This window comes from Zalophus californianus, chromosome 10 (assembly GCF_009762305.2).
Source record: "Zalophus californianus isolate mZalCal1 chromosome 10, mZalCal1.pri.v2, whole genome shotgun sequence".
NCBI classification, from domain to species: domain Eukaryota; kingdom Metazoa; phylum Chordata; class Mammalia; order Carnivora; family Otariidae; genus Zalophus; species Zalophus californianus.
The window spans coordinates 53931458-53955305 of NC_045604.1; positions in this window are offsets into that span (position 1 = coordinate 53931458).

Genomic DNA, 23848 nt, shown 5'->3' on the forward strand with positions numbered 1-23848 from the left:
CCAAGGAGGATATAGTAGGTCAAGACAGGATAAAACCTGGCTTGTAACAATTAGGAAATATTGGATACATTACCAAAAAAATCATTTTAAAAGCATCAGAGAGATGTGGAAGCAAAGAGGAGAGCAGAGTTAGTAAAATTCTAGCTGCATTTTTTTGCATAAATTGAAAAGATGATCCTAAAATTTATATGGAAATGCAAAGAGCCCAGATAGAAGTCTATATATTTATGGTCTATTGATTTTCAACAAGTATTTGGATAATAGCTGAGTGGGGAGATAATAGTCTTTCTGACAGATGGTGCTGGGACAAGTAGATATTCACATGCAAAAGAATGAAGTTGAACCTCTAATTTACACTATACATTAAAAATTAATTCAAAGTGGATCATAGAGTCACATGTAAGAGGTAAAATGGTAAAATTCTTAGAAGAAAAACAATTTCTTACATATAACATTAAAATCACAAGTGACAAAGGGAAAAATGAACAACAGCAAAATTAAAAGCCTTTGTGCTACCAATATTACTATCAAGACATTGAAAGTACAACCCACAAAATGAGGGGAAATATTTGCAAATAATATATGATAAGGGACCTGTATTCAGGGTACATAAAGAACACCTACAACAATAAAAGACAACCCAACTTTAAAATGGACAAGGAATTTGAATAGACATTTGTCTAAAGAAGATATACACAAATGGCCAATGAGCTCAACATCATTTGTCATTAGAGAAATGCAAGTCAAAACCATAATTAGCTTCTAGTTCACACCCATTTAGGATGGCCATAATTTAAAAGACAGACAATGGCAAATGTTTGCAAGGATGTGGAAAAATTTTAAGTTTCACAGATCGCTGGTAAAATGTAAAAGGTGCAGCCACTTTGGAAAATAGTCTGTCAGTTCCTCAAAAGTTTCAACATAGAATAACCATATGAACCTGCAATTCCACTTGTAGTATATACCCAAGAGAAATGAAAACATATATCCATACAAAAATGTGTGCACAAATATTCATAGCAACATGATTCACAATAGATAAAAGTGGAAAGAAGCCACATGTCTATCAACTGATGAATGAATAAATAAAATGTAGTATATCCTTAGAGTAAAATATTAGCCATAAAAAGGAATGAAGTATTGATATATCCTGCAACATTGATGACCCTTGAAAACATGCTAAGTGAAAGAAGCCAGTTATAAGAGGCCACATATATATAGTTCTATTTATATGACATTTCCACAAACTTCCACTTATTTCCAATAAGCAAATCCATAAAGACAGAAGGTAGATTTGTGGTTTCCAGGGATTGGAGGGAGGAGAGAATTCTGGAGTGACTGCTAATGTGTAGGGGATTTCTTTAAGGGGTAATAAAAATATTCTGGAATTATACTACTTCTGGGTATTCATACAAAGAAAACAAAAATACCAATTTGAAGAAATAGAAGTATCCTTATGGTTATTGCAGAATTATTTACAATAGCTAAGATATGGAAGCAACCTAAGTGTCCATCAATAGATGAATGAGTAAAGAAGATGTAGTACATATACACAATGGAATATTAATCAGCCATAAAAAAGAACAAGATCTTGCCACTTGTGACGACATGGATGGATCTAGAGGGTGTAATGCTAAGTAAAATAAGTCAGACAAAGACAAATACCACATGATTTCACTTATATATGTAATCTAAAAACAAAACAAATAAAAAAGACAAAATAGAAACATACTCATAGATACAGGAAACAGACTATTGGTTACCAGAGGGGAGGGTTTGAGAGTTAGATGAAACAAGTGAAGAGCATTAGGAGGTACAACCTTCCAGTTATAAAATAAATGAGACATGGAGATGTAATGTACAGCATAGAGAATATAGTCACTAATATCGTAATTAACTTTCTATGGTGACAGATGGTAACTAGACTTGTCATGGAAATTATTTCATAATTTATAAAAATATTGAATCACTATGATGTACACCTGAAACTAATAGGATATTATACATTAATTATACTTCAATTAAAAATATTCTGAGGTTATACTGATATTTACACAACTTTGTTAATATACTAAACACTATTTGTACACTTTAAAACTGATTTTTATGGTATATGATTCTCATTTAAAAAATCAAGAGCATTCTAAATTATCTAGTTTTTCCACAATAGAGCAATACATGGGATGTATGTCTGAGACATGTTGGACAGAGACATATCAGTGATTTGAAGCTTCATGGCATGCTAATCTGTGGGTCTCAGAATCCTTATGTTCTCCATTTACCTTAAAATTATTCTTCTGTGGGGTGCCTGGGTGGCTTAGTTGGTTAAGTGTCTGCCTTGAGCTTGGGTCATGATCCCAGGGTCCTGGGATCAAGCCCCGCATCAGGTTCCCTGCTCAGTGTGGCGTCTGCCTCTCCTTCTCCCTTTGCCACCCCCCCCCCCGCCCACCGCTCATGCTCTGTCTCAAATAAATAAATAAAATCTTTTTAAAAAATTATTCTTCTGTTGATCTCAGTGTGCCCCTTCTTTCCTCTTTTCTTCCTATCCACAACTTTGTCCTCTACCAAATATACAAGTCATTTCTACTGTAAATTTTAGCTCTTCTTTTCTATATTCTAGACATTATGATTTGCAGTATGTTCAGTGACTAAGTCCAGAAGTGAACATTATCCAAGGCAATGTTTTCAAAATGTATCAAAATCACTGGGCGAGAGAGTCTAGTCTATTGTTGACCATCTGCATACTTCAATACCGGGGCAAGTGCACCAAGAAGTCTTCCCCATTCCAAATACTGCAGGTGGAAGGCTTGGCAATTCTCTCCACTTAGGGGAAATTTTTCTTGTGTCAAATTCACCCATTAAGTTACAGATTCACTCAAGGACACTGAAGTCTATCTTTCCTTCTATATTTGAATGAACAGAGCAAGAGCATTCTGACAGGGGTCAAAGGATACAACATCTATGGAGTTATTTGCAATACAACTGGGAAAAATCAAAGGAAAAAAATATTATCTGTGTCCCTCAGAGGCAAACAGGAAATCCTTCTGATGGTTATCTGGCTAACATGTCTTAGCATGGCTATGACTCACCCTCTATTCCCTGGTGTATTTCTAGCAAGTACCCTAACCATAGCTTGAGCCCAGGAGTACTGCAGGTCTTCACAATTCCCCTTGTCCCCTACCCTCCATGTCTCAGGCAGCCTGAGATCTGATAAGGATGGGGTAACAATATATAAATGTTCCAAATGGGTGGCTGGAAAAAGTGTTGTCACAGGGGAAACAACAATCAAATGCATAGGCCAAACCTGCTTCTGTATTACAATAAGGTAAGAATCAATCTGAAAATAAGGCCTCTGAAAGCAACTGAAACTTTTTTCTTAAAACAATCCCCATCAAGACCAAAAACTAATTACCTTTAAAAGAATCACAAACTATTATCATTTTTACACAATAATAAGGATTTCATTACATTTTTAATTTGCAAAGTTAAAAAGAGTGATCTCCCTTCCCCAATATTAAAGAAAAAAAATCTCACTTTCTAGAACCACTAACTGGGAGCCACTTTTGGTCCAGCTGAGTTTATTTTCCTGGTTGTTTTTTCTGTTCTCAGACTGACAACAATGAATACCAATACAGTCCTGAGAAGTCCACCTTTGTCCCTTCTACTCAGCCAACCATGCTCCACATTGGAAAATGAAGAATTGGCCTCAGGGTAAAGAAAGTTAGTGACTACATCCAGAATGAAGCAGAAGTTAAAACATTGGTTAGACAATGACAGGGAAAGCACTTAAACATTGTGATGCCCAGCTATATCTCTGAACAATTAAATCAGAAATTTCTGGGCATGGGACCCAAGAATCAGTATTTTTAAAAACTCCTTGAGTGGTTCCAATGAATAGCCAAGATTGAGAAATACTGGTCTAGAAGAAAGAGAAAGATGATCCTAACATCTGAAACTCAAAATCACATGACATTTGATTCCATGCAGTTATCCTAGAACCCCAAAGCTTCCAGCCCTGCCACCATCACCAAGCAGAAGGTAGTATTCCCTTTTCTTATATTCCATTCTTTCAGCTGTAATTCCTCCTTTCAACTTTTTCTCCATTTAAGATGCCTTGAAGTTCAAGTTAACTTAGTTTTATCTGGTTATACCTATTGCACTAGTGCAGCAGGCAGGTGCTTGCTTTAATCACTACCATCTCCTCTCTCATTCCTCATGTGTCACTCAATTTCTATAGGTCAGTGAGTCTCTAGGTATTGTTTCCACACCCGAGCGAGGCATTGGCATCACCTGGGAATACATGTAAATGAGGCATGAGTTCCACTTGCAAAATGAGAAACTCTGGGGAAGGAGTCCATCAGTCTGTGTTTTTAAAGGCCTTCAGATGATTCTGATGAATGCTAAAGACAGAACCACTGCTCTGGGCATCCATGAGATAGCAGTTGAGGCCCCTGCTATGCAGCTCAAAGCCAACCAGATAGTACACCCCTTTAGAAGGGGTGCAGAGGAGTGGAGGCAATGCTGGGACAAAACACAGAAGCAACCTTTACATTAAATAACTATACCAATATAAGCAGCATTAGTAGCAGGGGACTTAAGAGACCATAACCCTTGAATCTATTTCTGCTGTATTTCCTACCAACCCCTCCTGTCTCCTCTGTGTCCATGGATTTTCTTTTAGTTGAACAGCAATCTATTGAGGATACACATATCCCTATTTTGAACATTACTTCTCTCACAGAACAGTGATTCTCCCTCTGAGTTTTCCAAAATATGAATGTATACGTAGTACTTGCCATTCATTTCATTGTTCAAGAGCCAAATAAGAAGAATACAGTTTGGCGGGGGAGGGAAGGAACATGGCTTCAGTCCCAGACCCTTAATTCATCAGCACATATTTATTTATTCTATAGTAGAGTGTTATGGTAAATATTGTTAACATCTGACCTAACACTTCATTAGGCTATTTTGATTTTTTTAAATTTTATTTTATTATGTTAATCACCATACATTACATCATTAGTTTCTGATGTAGTGTTCCATGATTCGTTGTTTGCATATAACACCCAGTGCTCCATTCAATACATGCCCTCTTTAATACCCATCACCAGGCTAACCCATCCCTCCACTCCCCCCTCTAGAACCCTCAGTTTCTTTCTCAGGGTCCATAGTCTCTCATGGTTCATCTCCCCTTCCAATTTCACCCTCTTCATTTTTCCCTTCCTACTATCTTCTCTCTCTTTTTTTTTAACATATATTATTTGTTTCAGAGGTATAGTTCTGTGATTCATCAGTCTTACACAATTCACAGCGCTCACTATAGCACATACATTGTGCTATGTATCACCCAGCCACCCCATCCCCCCACCACTAGAGCAACCGTCAGTTTGTTTCCTGAGATTAAGAGTTCCTCATATCAGTGAGATCATATGATACATGTCATTCTCTGATTGACTTATTTCACTTAGCATAATACCCTCTAGTTACATCCATGTTGTTGCAAATGGCAAGATTTCAGGTTTTTCTGAAATGGCTCCATAATATTCCATTATATATATATATATATATATATATATATATAACATCTTCTTTATCCATTTATCTGTTGATGGACATCTTGGCTCTTTCCAGAGTTTGGCTATTGTGGACCTTGCTGCTATAAACACTGGGGTGTATGTACCCCTTTGGATCACTACATTTGTATCTTGGGGTAAATACCCAGTAGTGCAATTGCTGGGTCATACAGTAGCTCTATTTTCAACTTTTTGAGAAACCTCCATACTGTTTTCCAGAGTGGCTGCACCAGCTTGCATTCCCACCAACAGTGTAGGAGTGTTCCCCTTTCTCTGCAACTCACCAACATCTGTCGTTTCCTGATTTGTTAATTTTAGCCATTCTGACTGGTGTGAGGTGGCATCTCATTGAGGTTTTGATTTGGATTTCCCTGATGCCGAGCGATGTTGAGCACTTTTTATGTGTCTGTTGGCCATTTGGATGTCTTCTTTGGAAAAATGTCTGTTCATGTCTTCTGCCCTTTCTTTGATTGGATTATTTGTTCTTTGGGTATTCTTTATAGATTTTGGATACTAGCCCTTTATCTGATGTGTCACTTGCAAATATCTTCTCCCATTCTGTCTGTTGTCTTTTGGTTTTGTGGACTGTTTCTTTTGCTGTGCAAAAGCTTTTTATCTTGATGAAGTCCCAATAGTTCAGTTTTGCCCTTGCTTCCCTTGCCTTTGGCGATGTTTCTAGGAAGAAGTTGCTGCGGCTGAGGTCAAAGAGGTTGCTGCCTGTGTTCTCCCCTAAGATTTTAATGGACTCCTGTCTCTCATTAGGCCTTTATCCATTTTGAGTTTATTTTTATGTGTGGTGTAAGGAAATGGTCCAGTTTCATTCTTCTGCATGTGGCTGTCCAATTCACCCAACACCATTTGTTGAAGAGACTGTCTTTTTTCCATTGGACATTCTTTCCTGCTTTGTCGAAGATTAGTTGACCATAGAGTTGAGGGTCCATTTTCTGGGCTCTTTATTCTGTTCCATTGATCTATGTGTCTGTTTTTGTGCCAGTACCATACTGTCTTGATGATGACAGCTTTGGAATAGAGCTGGAAGTTCAGAATTTTGATGCCGCCAGCTTTGCTTTTCTTTTTCAACATTCCTCTGGCTATTTGGGGTCTTTTCTGGTTCCATACAAATTTTAGGATTATTTGTTCCATTTTTTTGAAAAAAGTGGATGGTATTTTGATGGGGATTGCATTGAATGTGTAGATTGCTCTAGGTAGCATTGACATCTTCACAATGTTGGTTCTTCCAATCCATGAGCATGGAACGTTTTTCAAATTCTTTGTGTCTTCCTCAATTTCTTTCATGAGTATTTTATAGTTTTCTGAGTACAGATCCTTTGCCTCTTTGGTTAGATTTATTCCTAGGGATCTTATGGATTTGGGTGTAATTGTAAATGGGATCGACTCCTTAATTTCTCTTTCTTCTGTCTTGTTGTTGGTGTATAAAAATGCTACTGATTTCTGTGCACTGATTTTATATCTTGCCACTTTACTGAATTCCTGTATGAGTTCTAGCAGTTTTGCAGTGGAGTCTGTGGGTTTTCCACATAAAGTATCATATCATCTGCAAAGAGTGAGTTTGACTTCTTCTTTGCTGATTCAGATGCCTTTTTTTTCTTTTTGTTGTCTGATTGCTCTGGCTAGGACTTCTAGTACTATGTTGAATAGCAGTGGTGATAGTGGACATCCCTGACATGTTCCTGACCTTAGGAGGAAAGCTTTCAGTTTTTCTCCATTGAGAATGATATTTGCTATGGGTTTTTCATAGATGGCTTTTATGATATTGAGGTATGTACCCTCTATGCCTACACTTTGAAGAGTTTTAATCAAGAAAGGATACTGTACTTTGTCAAATGCTTTTTCTGCATCTGTTGAGAGGATCATATGATTCTTGTTTTCTTTTATTAATGTATTGTATCACACTGGTTGGTTGATTTGTGGATGTTGAATCAACCTTGCAGCCCAGGAATAAAGCCCACTTTGTCGTGAATAATCCTTTTAATGTAGTGTTGGATCCTACTGGCTAGTATTTTGGTGAGAACTTTTGCATCCATGTTCATCAGGGATATTGGTCTGTAATTCTCCTTTTGATGGGGCTTTGTCTGGTTTGGGGATCAAGGTAATGGAGGCCTCATAAAAGGAGTTTGGAAGTTTTCCTTCCATTTCTATTTTTTGGAGCAATTTCAGAAGAATAGGTATACATCTTCTTTAAATGTTTGGTAGAATTCCCCTGATAAGCCATCTGGCCCTGGGCTCTTGTTTTTTGGGAGATTTTTTATTACTGGTTCAATTTCCCTAGTGGTTATAGGTCTGTTCAGGTTTTCTATTTCTTCCTGGTTCAGTTTTTGTAGTTGATACATCTCTAGGAATGCACCCATTTCTTCCAGATTATCTAATTTGCTGGCATATAGTTGCTCATGATATGTTCTTATAATTGTTTGTATTTCTTTGGTGTTGGTTGTGATCTTGCCTCTTTCATTCATGATTTTATTTATTTGGGTCCTTTCTCTTTTCTTTTTGATAAGTCTGGCCAGGGGTTTATCAATCTTGTTAATTCTTTCAAAGAACCAGCTCCTAGTTTCGTTGATCTGTTCTCTGTTCTTTTGGTTTCTATTTCATTGATTTCTGCTCTGATCTTTATTATTTCTCTTCTCCTGCTGGGTTTAGGCTTTATTTGATGTTCTTTCTCCAGCTCCTTTAGGTGTAAGGTTAGGTTGTGTATGTGAGACCTTTCTCGTTTCTTGAGAAAGGTTTGTATTGCTATATACTTTCCTCTTAGGACTGCCTTTGCTGCATCCCAAAGATTTTGAACTGTTGTGTTTTCATTTTCATTGGTTTCCATGAATTTTTTTAATTCTTCTTTAATTTCCTGGTTGACCCATTCATTCTTTAGTAGAATGCTTTTTAGTCTCTATGTATTTGAGTTCTTTCTGACTTTCCTCTTGTGATTGAGTTCTAGTTTCAAAGCATTATGGTCCAAAAATATGCAGGGAATGATCCCAATCTTTTGTTACTGGTTGAGACCTGATTTGTGACCCAGGATGTGATCTATTCTGGAGAATGTTCCATGGGCACTAGAGAAGAATGTGTATTCTGTTGCTTAGGGATGGAATGTTCTGAATATATCTGTGAAGTCCATTTGGTGCAGTGTGTCATTTAAAGTCTTTATTTCCTTGTTGATCTTTTGCTTAGATGATCTGTCCATTTCAGTGAGGGGGGTGTTAAAATCCCCTACTATTATTGTATTCGTGTTGATATATTTCTTTGATTTTGTTATTAACTGACTTATATAATTGGCTGCTCCCATGTTAGGGGAATAGATATTTATAATTGTTAGATCTTCTTGTTGGATAGACCCTTTAAGTATGATATAGTGCCTTCCTCATCTATTATAGTCTTTGGTTTAAAATCTAATTTGTCGCTCTTTTTCGTGGTGCCTTGGAGGCAGGAGGCTGCTTCAGGATGAAGCTGAACATCTCTTTTCCAGCTACTGGCTGCCAGAAACTCATTGAAGTGGATGATAAATGCAAACTTTGTACCTTTTATGAGAAGTGTATGGCCACAGAAGTTGCTGCTGATGCTCTGGGTGAAGAATGGAATGGTTATATGGTCCGAATCAGTGGTGGCAATGACAAACAAGGCTTCCCCATGAAGCAGGGTGTCTTGACCCATGGCTGTGTCTGCCTGCTGCTGAGTAAGGGGCATTCCTGATATAGACCAAGGAGGACTGGAGAGAGAAAGCGCAAATCTGTTCAGGGTTGCATTGTGGATGCCAATCTCAGTGTTCTCAACTTGGCCATTGTACAAAAAGGGGAGAAGGCTATTCCTGGACTCACTGATACTACTGTGCCTCATTGCCTGGGGCCCAAAAGAGCCAGCAGAATCCGCAAACTTTTCAGTCTCTCTAAAGAAGATGATGTCTGCCAGTATGTTGTGAGAAAGCCCCTAAACAAAGAAGGTAAGAAACATAGAACCAAAGCGCCTAAGATTCAGCATCTTGTTACTCCACGTGTCCTCCAGCACAAATGTCTGTGTACTGCTTTGAAGAAGCAGCGCACTAAGAAAAATAAGGAAGAGGCTGCAGAATATGCTAAACATTTGGCCGAGAGAATGAAGGAGGCCAAAGAAAAACACCAGGAACAGATTGCCAAGAGATGGAGGCTGTCCTCTCTGAGAACTTCTACCTCTAAGTCTGAGTCCAGTAAAAAATGAGATTTTCTAAGAGTGACAAATAAGTAAGATCAGACATTAAATAAATAAATAAATATAAATAAATAAATAAATAAAATCTAATTTGTCTGATATAAGGATTGCTATCCCAGCTTTCTTTTGGTGTCCATTAGCATGGTAAGTGGTTTTCCACCCCCTCACTTTCAATCTGGAGGTGTCTTTGGGTCTAAAATGAGTCTCTTGCAGACAGCATATTGATGGGTCTTGTTTTTTTTTTTTTTTTTTTCAATCTGTTACCCTGTGTCTTTTAATTGGGGCATTTAGCCCATTTACATTCAGGGTAACCATTGAAAGATAGGAATTTAGTGCCATTGTATTGCCTATAAATTGACTGTTACTGTATATTGTCTCTGTTCCTTTCTGGTCTGTTACTTTGAGGCTCTCTCTTTGCTTAGAGGACCCCTTTCAATCCTTCTTCTAGGGCTGGTTTCGTGTTTGCAAATTCTTTTAGTTTTTGTTTGTCCTAGAAGCTTTTTATCTCTCTTTCTGTTTTCAGTGACAGCCTAGCTGGATATAGTATTCTTGGCTGCATATTTTTCTCATTTAGTGCTCTAAATATATCATGCCAGTCCTTTCTGGCCTGCCAGGTCTCTGTGGATAGGTCTGTTGCCAATCTAATGTTTCTACCATTGTAGATCACAGACCTCTTGTCCCAAGCTGCTTTCAGGATTTTCTCTTTGTCTCTGAGACTTGTAAGTTTTACTATTAGATGTTGGGGTGTTGACCTATTTTTATTGATTTTGAGGGGGTTTTCTGTGCCTCCTGGATTTTGATGCCTGTTTCCTTCCCCAAATTAGGGAAGTTCTCTGCTATAATTTGCTCCAATATGCCCTCTGCCCCTCTCTCTCTTTCTTCTTCTCCTGGGATCCCAATTATTCTAATATTGTTTCATCTTATGGTATCACTTATCTCTCGAATTCTGCCCTCGTGATCTGGTAGTTGTTTATCTCTCTTTTTCTCAGCTTCTTTATGCTCCTCATTTGGTTTTCTATATCACTAATTCTCTCTTCTGCCTCATTTATCCTAGCAGTTAGAGCCTCCATTTTTGATTGTACCTCATTAATAGCCTTTTTGATTTTGACTTGGTTAGATTTTAGTTCTTTAATTTCTGCAGAAAGGGTTTCTCTAATATCTTCCATGCTTTTTTCAAGCCCAGCTAGTATCTTTATAATCGTCATTCTGAACTCTAGTTCCAACATCTTACTAATGTCTGTATTGATTAGGTCCCTAGCAGTCGGTACTGCCTCTTGTTCTTTTTTTTTTTTTTTGAGGTGATTTTTTCCATCTTGTCATTTTGTCCAGAGGAGAACAGATGAATGAGGGAACAAAATGCTAACCAGGTAACAACGACCCCAGAAAAATATACACTAAACAAATCAGAAGAGACCTGAAACCGGGGGAGAAGAAAGGGAAAGAAAGAAAAAAGAAAAAAAAGAATATGATCAAATATGATCAGGCTGGTGAACAGATCAGTGCCACACACTAGATTTTGGGCGTATTTTGGTCTGTTAGAAGAAACTGCCTCCCAAAATTTTAAAGAATGAAAAACTTATATATGTACAAAAATAAGGGTAAATATGATGAAGGAATAGGATATGACTGTAAAGATGAAAATTATAAAAGATTTTATAAAAGGAATTGATAAGATAAGAAGTTGGTTGAAAAAAAGAAAGAAGAGAAATTTTAAAAAAAAGGGAGAGAATGTGATCAGGCAGGAGACTAGAACAAAGGCATACACTAGAGATTTAGGGTATATTTTGGTCTGTTAAAAGAAACTGTATCCCAAAATTTTAAAGAGAGAACTGAACAACTTATATATATATACCAAAAATAATATTAACTACAATGAAGGGATAGAATATCACTCTAAAAATGAAAAATAGAAAAAGATTTTTAATAAAGGGATTGATAAGATGTTGGTTGAAAAAGGAAAAAAGAAAAATCCAAAAAAAGAAGAAGAAAATTAAAAAAATTAACTTTGAAAGACTAAGAATCAGGGGGAAAAAAGCCATGAATTCTATGTGCAGTATTCCCCTAGCTGGAGTTCTGCCGTTCTCATTGATCGGTAAACTTGGTCTTGGCTGGCTGTTCTTGCTGATCTTCTGGGGGAGGGGCCTGTTGCCGTGGTTCCCAAATGTCTTTGCCGGAGGCAGAATTGCCCTGCCCTTGCCAGGTCTGGGCTAAGTAATCTGCTAGGGTTTGCCCTCGGAGGCTTTTGTTCCCTGCAAGCTTTCCGTACAGCTTTGGAGGACGAGAGTGAAAATGTGGCTTCCCAATCTCTGCCCCAGAGGAGCTGAGAACGCAGGGCCCACTCCTCCGTGAGCCCCCAGAGAAAAGCAGTCAATCGCTCCCATCTCCCCGGTCTCCAGCCGCACTCCGTGCTCACCCGGCCTGTGACCGAGCATTTCTATCTCTGGCACCTGACCCGGTGTGGAGTCTCCAAACCCAGCAGATCCCTGTGGTGCGCTCCCATGCCGCTCCTCCCAGGGGAGGAAGGGGAGTCTCTCTGGATCTGCCGCCTGTTGGGTCCCTGCTGGAGGAACAGTGGCCCGACTGTTCCATGATCACAGTTTCTGGCAACCCTGAGCTAAGAGCCCACTCCTTGGCTCCGCCTCTGCAGCTGGCTTCCCCACTCTGATACCTGGGAGCTCTGCCACACTCAGGCACCCCTGTCTTTCTGTGACCCCCAAGGGTCCTGAGACCACACTGTCCCAGCAAGGCTTCCACCCCCCTGCTTAGCCACTGGAGTGACATCTTTCAGCGGAGCAGCTTCTAAAAGTTCCAAACTTGTGCTCCGCTGCTCTATCACTTGCCAGTAGTGGCTGATGTAGGCCCCCTCCCCCGCCATCTATCCTCCCAAATATCACCTCAGAGTCACTTCTCTGCATGTCCTACCTTCCAGAAAGTGGTCGCCTTTCTGTTCAGAGAGTTGCTGTATCTTTTCTTCAATCTCCTGTTGAGTTTGTAGGTGTTCAGAATGGTTTGATCCCTATCTAGCTGAATTCCTGGGACTAGACGAAATTTAGGTCTCCTACTCCTCCACCATCTTGCTCCTCCTCCCTCTCATAATTTCTTATATATATTTTGATTTATTTTTATTTTTATATGTCTCTGTCCAGCAACTGCCTACAACCCTTTTCCTGGCTTTATCTGCCTCCTTCCAATCCATTTGCTACACAGAAGCGAAAAGATTCTTTCAAAGGGACAATCCCACTGTATTACTTCCTTCCTTAAAACTCTCCAATGACTTCAAATGCACTGGACACTAAACACAAATTTGTTTTTATAGCCTACCAGAGTTTTCATGATCTGGCTCCCACACACTTTCCTACTTCCTTCCCACTACATTCCCCTTCCACATTCACTAGGCTCTGGTCCCCATAGTCTTACTGCTCCTCAATGAGTGATTGCACTTGCTGTTCTCTTGCCTAGAAAGGTCCTCTCCCTATTTTCTCATAGCTGACCCCCTTTCTGACCATTCAGGTTGCAAGTCAAATCTTACCTTCTCCAGGAAATAGCAGCACCTACTTTACATTAGCAATCCCTACATAGTAGAAATCTCACTCTCTTTTATACAATACTATCCCAGAGCTAAGTAATTTTAGGGAAAAGTTTCCAGAATTTGAGACCCAGAACTGTATAAATCATGCAGCCCAAATTTGTACTCAATGCAGAAGCCCTGCCCGCTATAACATCCATGACAGCTTTTCCTTGATCATTTCCAGTCCATGATCTCATAAGACAACACATTCTACAACTGAAAAGTTTGAATTATTATTCTTTCCAATCATGTGTTTAAATCTGCCTCTCTAAAACTTCCACCATACATTTGCCCTATAGACCAACACAAAATGAGTCTGTTCCTTTTCTCACATGATATTTCTTCAAACATAGAGTCACATCAATTCTTCCTTTTTCTCCTTTGAGGCCAAGAGTTCTCTTTGTCTTTCATTGTTTCCTTTATAAATTGTTTCCCAAGTCCCTGATCATTCTGGTTACTTTCCTTTGTATATGCTTGAATTTATCAGTGGTAAACACAAACAAACAAATAGTAAATTCAACTGCTTCATGGTATATTACACTGACCTTCCCCTCATTTTGGTTCTGTGGCCAGACTAAGACGGAGTAAGTGTATCACAGTTGACTCATATTTAGAAGATATGGATTAAGATTTTGTCACTTTAGTGATGTTCCAAATCCTCTGCCAGATATTATTTGAGGGCATGCAACACCAAGAGGAGAATTATGCTGTTCAACTTCAGATTTCCTGGGCTTTTAATGTTTTCAGTATGTTTGGCTTACAGGCAAGAATTCCCTCTTATTTGAATATGTGGTATTTAAGAAACAAAACAAAAGAACAAAGAAGAAAAGAGACAAATCGAAAAACAGACTCCCACCTATAGAGAACAAACTGATGGTTACCAGAGGGGAGGTGGGTAGAGAATGGGTGTAACAGGTGAAGGGGATTAAGAGTACACTTATCATGATGAGTACTGAGTAATGTATAGAATTGTTGAATCACTATATTGTATACCTGAAATTAATATAACACTGTATGTTAACTATAGTGGAATTAAAAGAAAAAAAAAAAGAAATGGCTGTGCCCACCTGTAAACAAACAAACAAACATACATACAAAAAGAATTCCTTCTTATTTGACAGTTGGGTTAAAGGATTTATTTTAAAATTCAAACCTCAACCTTGTTTCCTGATCCTGTTGGATGGTTCTTTCTCAGCAAACCTGTTTATAATGTTCTGGCTCTCAGAAAAAGGTTTTCAGGAGCAAAGGGCAGTAAACCTGAGAGCAGCTTCTCAGATATTTGTTTCTTTCCAGGCACAATCTCAGATGCTAATTCACAAGTTTCCTTAGTTTAGGTGCTAATTATTCTGCTTATCCTTTCTTTTCCTTCTAAATAATATCTGTACTTTAAAACAGAGTGAAATATAATGCTGCAAGCACCAGAATTGTAGTTCCAGATGGCCAAATGTATTTTCTTCCAAGACCTTGGGAATTTCCATCTGCTCTTGTTCAAACAAATACTGACTTTCTGACCTCCAAGGCATGCACTGAGATTCATGTTTTTCAATTTTCATCCCAAAGCAGTAGGTGATCTAATCTATCTAGGTCCTTCCTGCCTTACATTAAACCTGCTATTGGCAAGTAGAATGGAAAATAGTTTGAAACTAAGACTGAAACATTCCTGACTTGGCAATGTGCTGAGATTATAATAATTTATGCTCTAAGGCATTTGTAACCCTGATCATTTTGCACGTCTTTAGCATGCTAGTGTCCATCCATGGAGGATGCAATCAATAAGCATGTGTCCAATGAGAGAAGTGACTGGCATTATAGGTGTTCCTCTAGGTCTCCCATATGCACATAAATGCATAGGGTACTTAACATCTATCACAACCAAATGGACCAATTCTTTGCTTTGCCCACCAAATTCCTGGAGGGGCCAGAGAGCCATCACAATAAAGTCATATCTTTTTCTCTCTCTCTTTTTTTTTTAAGATTTTATTTATTTTTTCATGAGAGACAGAGAGAGAGAGAGAGAGAGAGGCAGATGGAGAAGCAGGCTCCCTGCTGAGAAGGGAGCCCAATATGGGACTCGATCCCAGGACCCTGGGATCATGACCTGAGCCGAAGGCAGACACTTAACTATCTGAGCCACCCAGGCGCCCCATATCTTTTTTCTCTTTGAAGTCTGCCTTCCCTTTGAGCCCTGGTCTTCCCTTCCTGAGACTCAATGCCTCCAGTCATTGTGCTTTCATTTGACCACAGCCCTTCCTGCAAGACCCTACTCAGACTTGCATTCTATAGCATTTCTTACACTTCCCTCCAACAAACTAACAAACAACACACAAAAAACCCAACCCACATCTGTCCTGTGCCTCTTACTCTCAGGGCCCCAAAACATGTCTAGAAAGTAACTCAAGGAATCTAGTTGTATTAAGATAGGAATAATAATGATAGCTTGTTAACCTAGTGGTTAAACATATGATTTGTTGGAGCCAATTGCCTGGGTTTGATGGCCAGCTCTACCACCTACTGGTAGTGAAGCCATGGACAAGTTACTCAAGTTTTCTGTGCCTCAGTTTTCTCACCTGTAAAACAGGGCTAATAATATCTATTTAATATAGTTGTTAGTAGTGTTAAATTGAGGTAAAATTCTTTAAAAAATATTTGGCATGTTATACATGTTCAGTAAACACTAGATATTGCTCCTTCCAGTTAATACTACCAATTAAACACTTTAGAGGCCCTGACTCAGATGAGTCATGGTAACAACTCCACCCAACTAGTCACCAAGACCTAATAATTCATCCCCCTTAACACCTACTTAAAGACTCCCATTTTCACTCCCTCAGCCATTGCTTAAGTTTAGGACTTCATCTCTTTCTCTTTCTGGACTTCCTAAATAGCCTCCTTACCAGAGAGAACTGTCTAAAATGTAAACTTTAGTGCTTAAAAAACTTCACAAAATCTCCTTACTGCATGCAGGGTAAAGTCTAAACTCTTTAGCACAACATTTAACATCCTTCAAGATTGGGCCCCTGTCCACCTTTCCAGTTTCTTCCTCTTTTTTCTTCTCTCTCACATCAATCCTCTAGCTACACTGAAGTGTTGTCCCCCACACTCAAGTACCCTCTTCCCTCTCACATCAATCCTCTAGCTACACTGAAGTGTTGTCCCCCACACTCGAGTACCCTCTTCCCTCTCACATCAATCCTCTAGCTACACTGAAGTGTTGTCCCCCACACTCAAGTACCCTCTCCTCTATGCACCTTCCCAACTTCTCCCATGTCTACACCAACACTTCATTCAATTGACATTCTCTTATGTTCTATGCAATTACTTGTTACTTTTTGTTGTTATCTTCTCTCCTAGATTCTAGGATGAATTATGTCTGGGGATATGGAGGCATTCTGGCAAGAGTAGTAGGTAAGGAAAAATACAGTGAGTTAGAGACTAAACTTTGTACTGAAAAAAACAGGGAGACCTAGAACTTAAAGACATGTGGGTGATGTATATAGAACCTAATGACACGTGTTTTCTGAGAATTTTTATTTTATTTTATTTTATTTATTTATTTATTTTTAAGATTTTTTTTTTTTAAGTAATCCTTATACCCAACATGGGGCTCAAACTCACAACCCTGAGATCAAGAGTCACATGTTCTACCAACTGAGCTAGCCAGGCACCCCTTTCCAAGAATTTTTAAGGGGAAGGTTAACAGTATTTTGAAAAACCAATGAGACTCAAGGACACAACATCTCACCCCCAGTACAATGGTATAAGAGTTGTAAGAGAAAAAAATTGCCTTCACTTGAAAGGGTTGTAGGGAGAAGTGGTGTCTACAAAGGTGATCTGGATTTTGTTAGGACAAGTTAATGAAGAGAGTAATGGGGAAAGAGGTTGTGTATCTAGGAGACTTTCCTGAGGCTTGGCTGTGAGAACAAAGACCAGAAGAAGGGTTTAGGGGATCTGATTGGGAAATGATGTGTAATAGAGTACAACTAAAGAATATATGGAGCAGTGTGAGGTGAAAAGAGGTGGGATACCATGAGGGTAAGCTCAGTTCTGACCACAGTGCCTTCCTGCATTTAGTCCTCAGGCAGTTTGAAGTGGTGAGATAAAGAGGAATATTGAGCACAGAGCTTGGAGGCCTGGAGAGGGTCCCAATCCCAGTGTGCAGAGTTCTGTGGGCCTCCCTTTAATCCTGCCATGGAGCAACAATAGAAGTTCAAAAGAAACTCTATGAGCTTTCTTTCAATTGAATAGACGCTAACCAATCATTGGTTTTATTCATTTATCAATTATTTATGGATGCCTACAATGTACAGGGCACTGTTCTAGACTAGGTAAACAAAAATGACCTCTGTTCTTCTGGAATCTATAGTTTAGTGGAAGACAGACAGTTCTTAGGCCCAAAAGGAGAACTAGGAATTAAAACTGGAGATGTATACTAAGGTTTGTAACTTAGGAGACTTAACTTATTAGACTTAGGAGACTAATGGACGTGAGACTGAAATCATGAGGCTGATGCCCAAAAGCCACCCAAGAAATTACTCATTGCTTCATAATCATAATCTTTCTGTATATGTCATTTTCTTGCTGGTATGCTGTCCTTCTCTTGAGTTAACTTCAATCTGTAATTTACCATGTACCACCATTTAAATATGAGAAAATGTTGCATAGAAGTCAATTTGGAAGAGATAGGAGGTATGAATAATGGGAAAGACCCAAACTCCACTTCATTTTTCTCAGTGGAGGTGGTGCAAAGTTGCCTATAATGGAATGCAGAAGTACCTTCAGCTGGAATTTGCCTTGAGCCCCTTTAATCACACTGAAAAATATAAATACAGGTATTTAAGACCATATGCTCAACTTCAGGTCTGTATATTCCCTCTATACTGTGTTGGGTCCCTATGACTCACCAGCAAAACATAACTGAAAGAATGCTGAACTCATACAGGAAGAATGCAACCCCTGGGAAGAGCACGGCTGACAGGAGAGTACTTGCCAATGAGAAAATACCAGATTTTTTTATCCTGTTCGGGATTTTTTTTTAGGCAATGCAAGAGCGAAAGGAATGTTGCATACTAATCTCCATCACAAGAGTGTGATGCCACTTCCAGTGAGTTCACTGTCCCAAGAAATAGGAGCCTTATAACATTTCATGTTAAGGCCAGGAATGCCAAGGGTGATGTTTGGATAAGTTTTTAAAATTTCCCAGCCAACTCGCCAATTGAAAAATAGGGCAAATTGCAGTCTCAAGGGTGAGAAACTAAATGCATCAGTGATGTCCCTTTCCCTGTTCAGCTTGGGGACTTTACTGTCAGTATTCCCTGGGAATCTTCTGGCCTGGAGAAAATTAAAAATAAATAAATAAGTAAAAGCAGTTAACACCACCTCACAGCAAGACTAGAGACCTCTAATATAACTCTTTTGAGAAAAAGCTAAGAAGCCACCCAAAAGGTGAAAGGGGCAAGGCAGATTCTGTTCACCCAGAATTCTTCAAGTTTCTCTTTAGACCAGTCCATCTATCTATCTGTTTGTCCATTTAGTTATTTATTTAGCAACCACTGCCTGAGCAGTTATCAGGTATCTAACTGGGGTTCACAGGTCAAAAAGATACAGTTCCTCTTCTTGAGGAACTAAATCATATTGTAGTAACAAGCCACCAGACAACTACATAGGCAATTCCCATGCTATATGGCAGCTGTTATAATAGAATTACCACAGGTACTATGAGTATACATGATGGGGTGGGTGACCTCATTCAGTGTGGGAAATCAGTGAAAGAGTCTCTGAGGAGGTGATATACATGCTCAAATGTAAAAGGAGTAAAAGACGGGCGAAGAGGAGAGAAAAAAAGGAAGAATGCTGGTAGAAAACAAGATGTGCTATTCATTCCTGTGTAAAATCCACCACAACTGGGCTTGTCACTCAGCTCAGGTTCCAGTGGGTTCTGCAGAAGCAAGGGACCTCTTGCAACTCTAACATCCACTAAGACCCAAAGCAGTGAGGCTAGTGATCTACTGGAAGGTAGGGTGATATAAATGTTTTCAGAAGATAATCTGAAATGAAACTTTAGTGATAAAAGCTGGAACCATATGGTAAAATTCTTCCCTTGAAAAGTGACATTTAGGCCAGGACCTAAAAGAAGAGTAAAATTAGTAAGAGAATAGACATGAACATTCCAAGTACAGCAAATACCACATGTCAAGGCAAACAGCGTATTATAGTACAGAGCACAGGGGAAGAACTTGGCAAGAAGCAAGAAATTAAGTGGGTGAAGATTAATAAAACTTACCAAGCTGGTTAAAATTTGTGAAATATTATTTTGAGTATCTTCAAAGGGGGCAAATCTTTGTCCTATGAAGGTAATGCTGAAAGCAGCTAAAAGTCATTTGGAACCCAAACTGATCAGCAAAGTGGGTGAATAGTCTAGAAGAGTCTTTTTTAATAAAAAACAAGGTTGAATTATAAAATGATAAGATAAACATTCTTTTATTATAAGCTGTCTCTGAAGACCATCTGAAAAAAAAAAAGACTCCTAATATGCTCTCAGAAACATTATCTTTTTAAAATAAGTACATGACCTCCAAAAAGTGACTTCTTTAAAGTAATAGCACTCAATTAGATGCTTGTTACCTTAGCTGAATTCCTTTTTCTTTTTCTTTTCTTTTTTTTTTTTAAGAATTGGCTTAGTGATACTTGACCACCCAGGTGTTTCCCCTAACAGTCAATTAGATATTGATGAAGATGGCATTAACATTGTAAAGCACACTCCAGATCCTGGAGCAATGAAATGATTAAGTCTTTGTGAAGGCTGTAACTGTGCCTTCACTTTCTTCAGTTCTCAATCTAAGCAATGTCCTTATTTTTTCTAAGATTCCCCCTGAGTTTCTTACACAGAGGGAGTAGGGACAATGTTGATTTTGCATCAGTAAGCCACAAAACCTTTCAGGAAGTTCCCTCTTGGTTTTACACAAGAGGTTTGACAAATAGTAAACTATAGCATAGATGGCGATGGGCCATGCCATCTGAGGCTTCCCAGAAGATCTTTATTACACAGTAAGGGTGGGACAGGGAAAGCATTTTGATCAAGGAAATTTTAATCATAAATGAACTATAGCTGGCTATTTAATTGGAGCAAGGATCAAGGTGTGGGGCTTAAAAGTCTTGGTTGAGTGCTCCAGGCCCTTTTCCTGATTTCAAAGAATCATGATTTGTTTTGTTTTGTTTTGTTTTAAAAAAGGAAACAGAGAGGAAACATGACATCTGATCAACAAACATTTGAAGAGTTAATCTGTTAGAGACAACATATTTGTTGTCTGTTGATCTATAATGCAGAACTAAAGCCAATGAATAAGAGTCAAGAGAGGTAGATTTCAATTTAGTACATGGAAGAATTTTTGTAATAATTAAAATTGCTTGAAAAAAAGATTGCTTTATTAGGTAACAGACCCCCAGCCCCACCCCCACAATCCTCCCCATTACTAGAAGCATTTCAGCAGAGCTGGGCTAGATATACAGGAAGGCTTTCTACTTTGGGCAGGGCAGGGGAGTGCTGGTTAGCACAGATTCTGAAATCAGGGGAGCACTCTAGCAATACAGACCTATTGAATTAGGATCTAGGGTACGACTAGGGGAGCCTAGTAATCTGGGCTTTTAACAAGCTGTCCAAGTGATCTGACTGATGTGCAGCTACCCAGGCACTTAAACCTCTGGTCTAAAGAAGTTTATTTTCTCACCACTTGGTGAATTCTCATCATCTCTTGCTCTCTCCCACAAAACCTTTCTTCTCCTATGTGTTACGGTCAATGATAGAAATCCATCATTTTACCATTCTGGTGGGGAATTACTGACTTAGATGACATTTGAGAGTATCTTCTTATGCTAAGATTTTATGATTTAAGATTAATTTATTAGCTCTCACTTGTACCACTGAGATAAAAAAAACACAGACTTGGATTGAAGGCACTTGAATTGACTGGGAAGCAGTTTCCTGACCTGGACAATGTTGGACTCTGAAATAGACGGTAGGACATCTCTTCCTCAGGTCTTGGCAAAAAGGATACAACTGTGGAAGAATTCAGGAAGGGCTACTGTGAAATGAGGGAATGTCTGAAAATAAAAACACCCTGGAAGTTCTTTCCATTCCTATGATTCTATTTTTAAACCTGGCTAACATAAGAACAGCATTATTTAGAGTAAAACCTGATTCTCACTTCCTTGATGGAACTACAGAAATAGATGCTCCCCAAGTGGGGAATAAACAGCATGTCTGGGAGAACAGCCAAGTTTGCACTCAGAGCTCTCCTTCTCCACTTCTTAGTACCTCAATTTTTGTTTCACTATAATAAACCATGTCTTCTCATTGCTTGATAAACCCAGCATGACATAATGGAAGGCCTTTCCTATCATGAAATCACTTTCATGGGGAGGGATGGTAAACTATTTGCTTAGGAAGCCTTGTTCTTTAGAAACCGAACCCCAATGAGAAGGGAAATTGCTTCTCTCAAACAGGCAAGTAAGAGGAGAGCTCCACTAGTCAAATAAACCCATCTCCTCAGCCCAACTCCTCACTAATCCTTATTTTTCACAGCTTAGTTATATTTTTTGCTCTGCAGCAGAAAACCCTCAACTGACGAAACATTGATAGAAAAATTCTCCTTTCTTTTTTCCTGTTTCTGCTTGGATATGATAGGATCTAAAAAAATCCAAGCTGGCTCTCTTCTACAACTTTTATCTTCGATTATGAATTCCTGAAAATAAGTCAGTGAATTAAATGCCCAAGGGTTCAAATGATCTCACAACCTACATCTTTCATTTAAAATTCAGAGGACTCCATGTGGAATTTCCAAATAGTCTGTGCATAAATGTAAGGACAATTCTATATTAATTTGCATAAAAGTAACATTGATTTGCAAGAGATCCATCAATGAGTTGGAAAAAATAACACTGAACAGAATTCTATATTTGAAAGCTGTATCTTTGCCTCCATGGGCAGCCTATAGAAGCAATGCTTTTATGTGATCAGAAATTATGTGATAATTTCTATACAGATAACCTATCAAGACATCAGTGAAAACTTTTTAGTGTTCCCAGGAAGGATGGAGAATGAGTAGGTGTTGGTATGAAATTCCTCCTTCCTCTGAGCAGATTTCTTTTTTTCTGATGACTTCCACTTATGAGTTGGAAATTCACCTCTGTTTCATCATTAAGCCATGAGAAGTGTGGCTGTGATAGCTGTGGTATAATTTTAAAGTGTTAACAGGCTTTATTTGCTAGAATTATGGCAGAAACTACCTCTCTTAAAAAAGTCTTTTCCAAAGGTGGTAGCAAATGGGCTTTTGGGAGAAGGCAGCAGAGGGGCTGCTGGGTCAGGCTGGTGAGGAGAAACCAAGCAGAAAACAGCCCTGCTCTGAAGACACTGGAGAGAATGGGCTTTGGGGAGAGGGACTGACCTTTAATAACCACCATGAGTGATTTGGGGGGACAGAAAGAGATGACCAAAGATTTTCAGGAGTTTGCTGTAAGGTGTCCTGCATAGAGCTCTCTGCTCCTGCCTCTTAGACCTCAGTAAAGCTGAGGTTTTCATTGTTGGGGTACCAGGTGAGAATTCTTTGTAAATGACCCCTATAGTGATGGTCTGGTAAAAGCTGGTCTGCTTTTACACTGATTAAATAATCATTCAAAACAAGTTTATTTTTGAGGTAAGCTCAAGGAAGGTAAACATGTATTTGAAATGCTTTTGCTTAGCTGTTGAGTCTTAGTGATAGGGGAGTCAAATCTGAACCAGATGTTCTGTAGAATTCTAGTGAGATATTTTAAACTTGCAAGCTTATAAAAGTCACATCTTTCACACTGTGCCTTTTAATTTTTAATTTTATTGCCAGTTTAAAAAGATATATACACACATATAGTTTTTGTTTGTTTGCTTGTTTCTCATTTAGACAAAGGAAGAGGGAGAGATAATTGGAATCCGTGGCCAACACTCTGGACTGTTTTTGAAAAACCCGAAGTAAGAGTAGTGGTAATCATCTACCTGATTTACTTCCTCATGATTTAACCTAAAATATATTTTAAATGAAAGGGGACAAGATGGTTTACACAAGAAATCTGTGAATATACTCTATTATAGTCATGGTCAAGAAGGGTAATAATTAAATCAACTCCGTGGTGATAAAATTCAAAATAAAAATTGATAGATTTGTTCCTTGTTGTGAAAAAAAGCTTTATGGCTCAAATCAAAACTCACTGTCATGGTGAGGCACCAAAAAGCATCCCCTTATAATCAGACACTGAATTAAAATAACTGTTATCAACATCATTACTCGAGGTTATTCTAGAATTACTAATTCACGTGATTAGGCAAGAGAAAGAAAATCAAAAGCATAAAAGATGAGGTAAATTACATTTTTTTTCAGATAATAGATAGATATGTATACCTAGATATGAAAGCCTTAAGGTCAATTAAAAAACTATTACTAACAACAAGATGAATCAGCATAATGACTAGCTAAAAATTAATTCACAA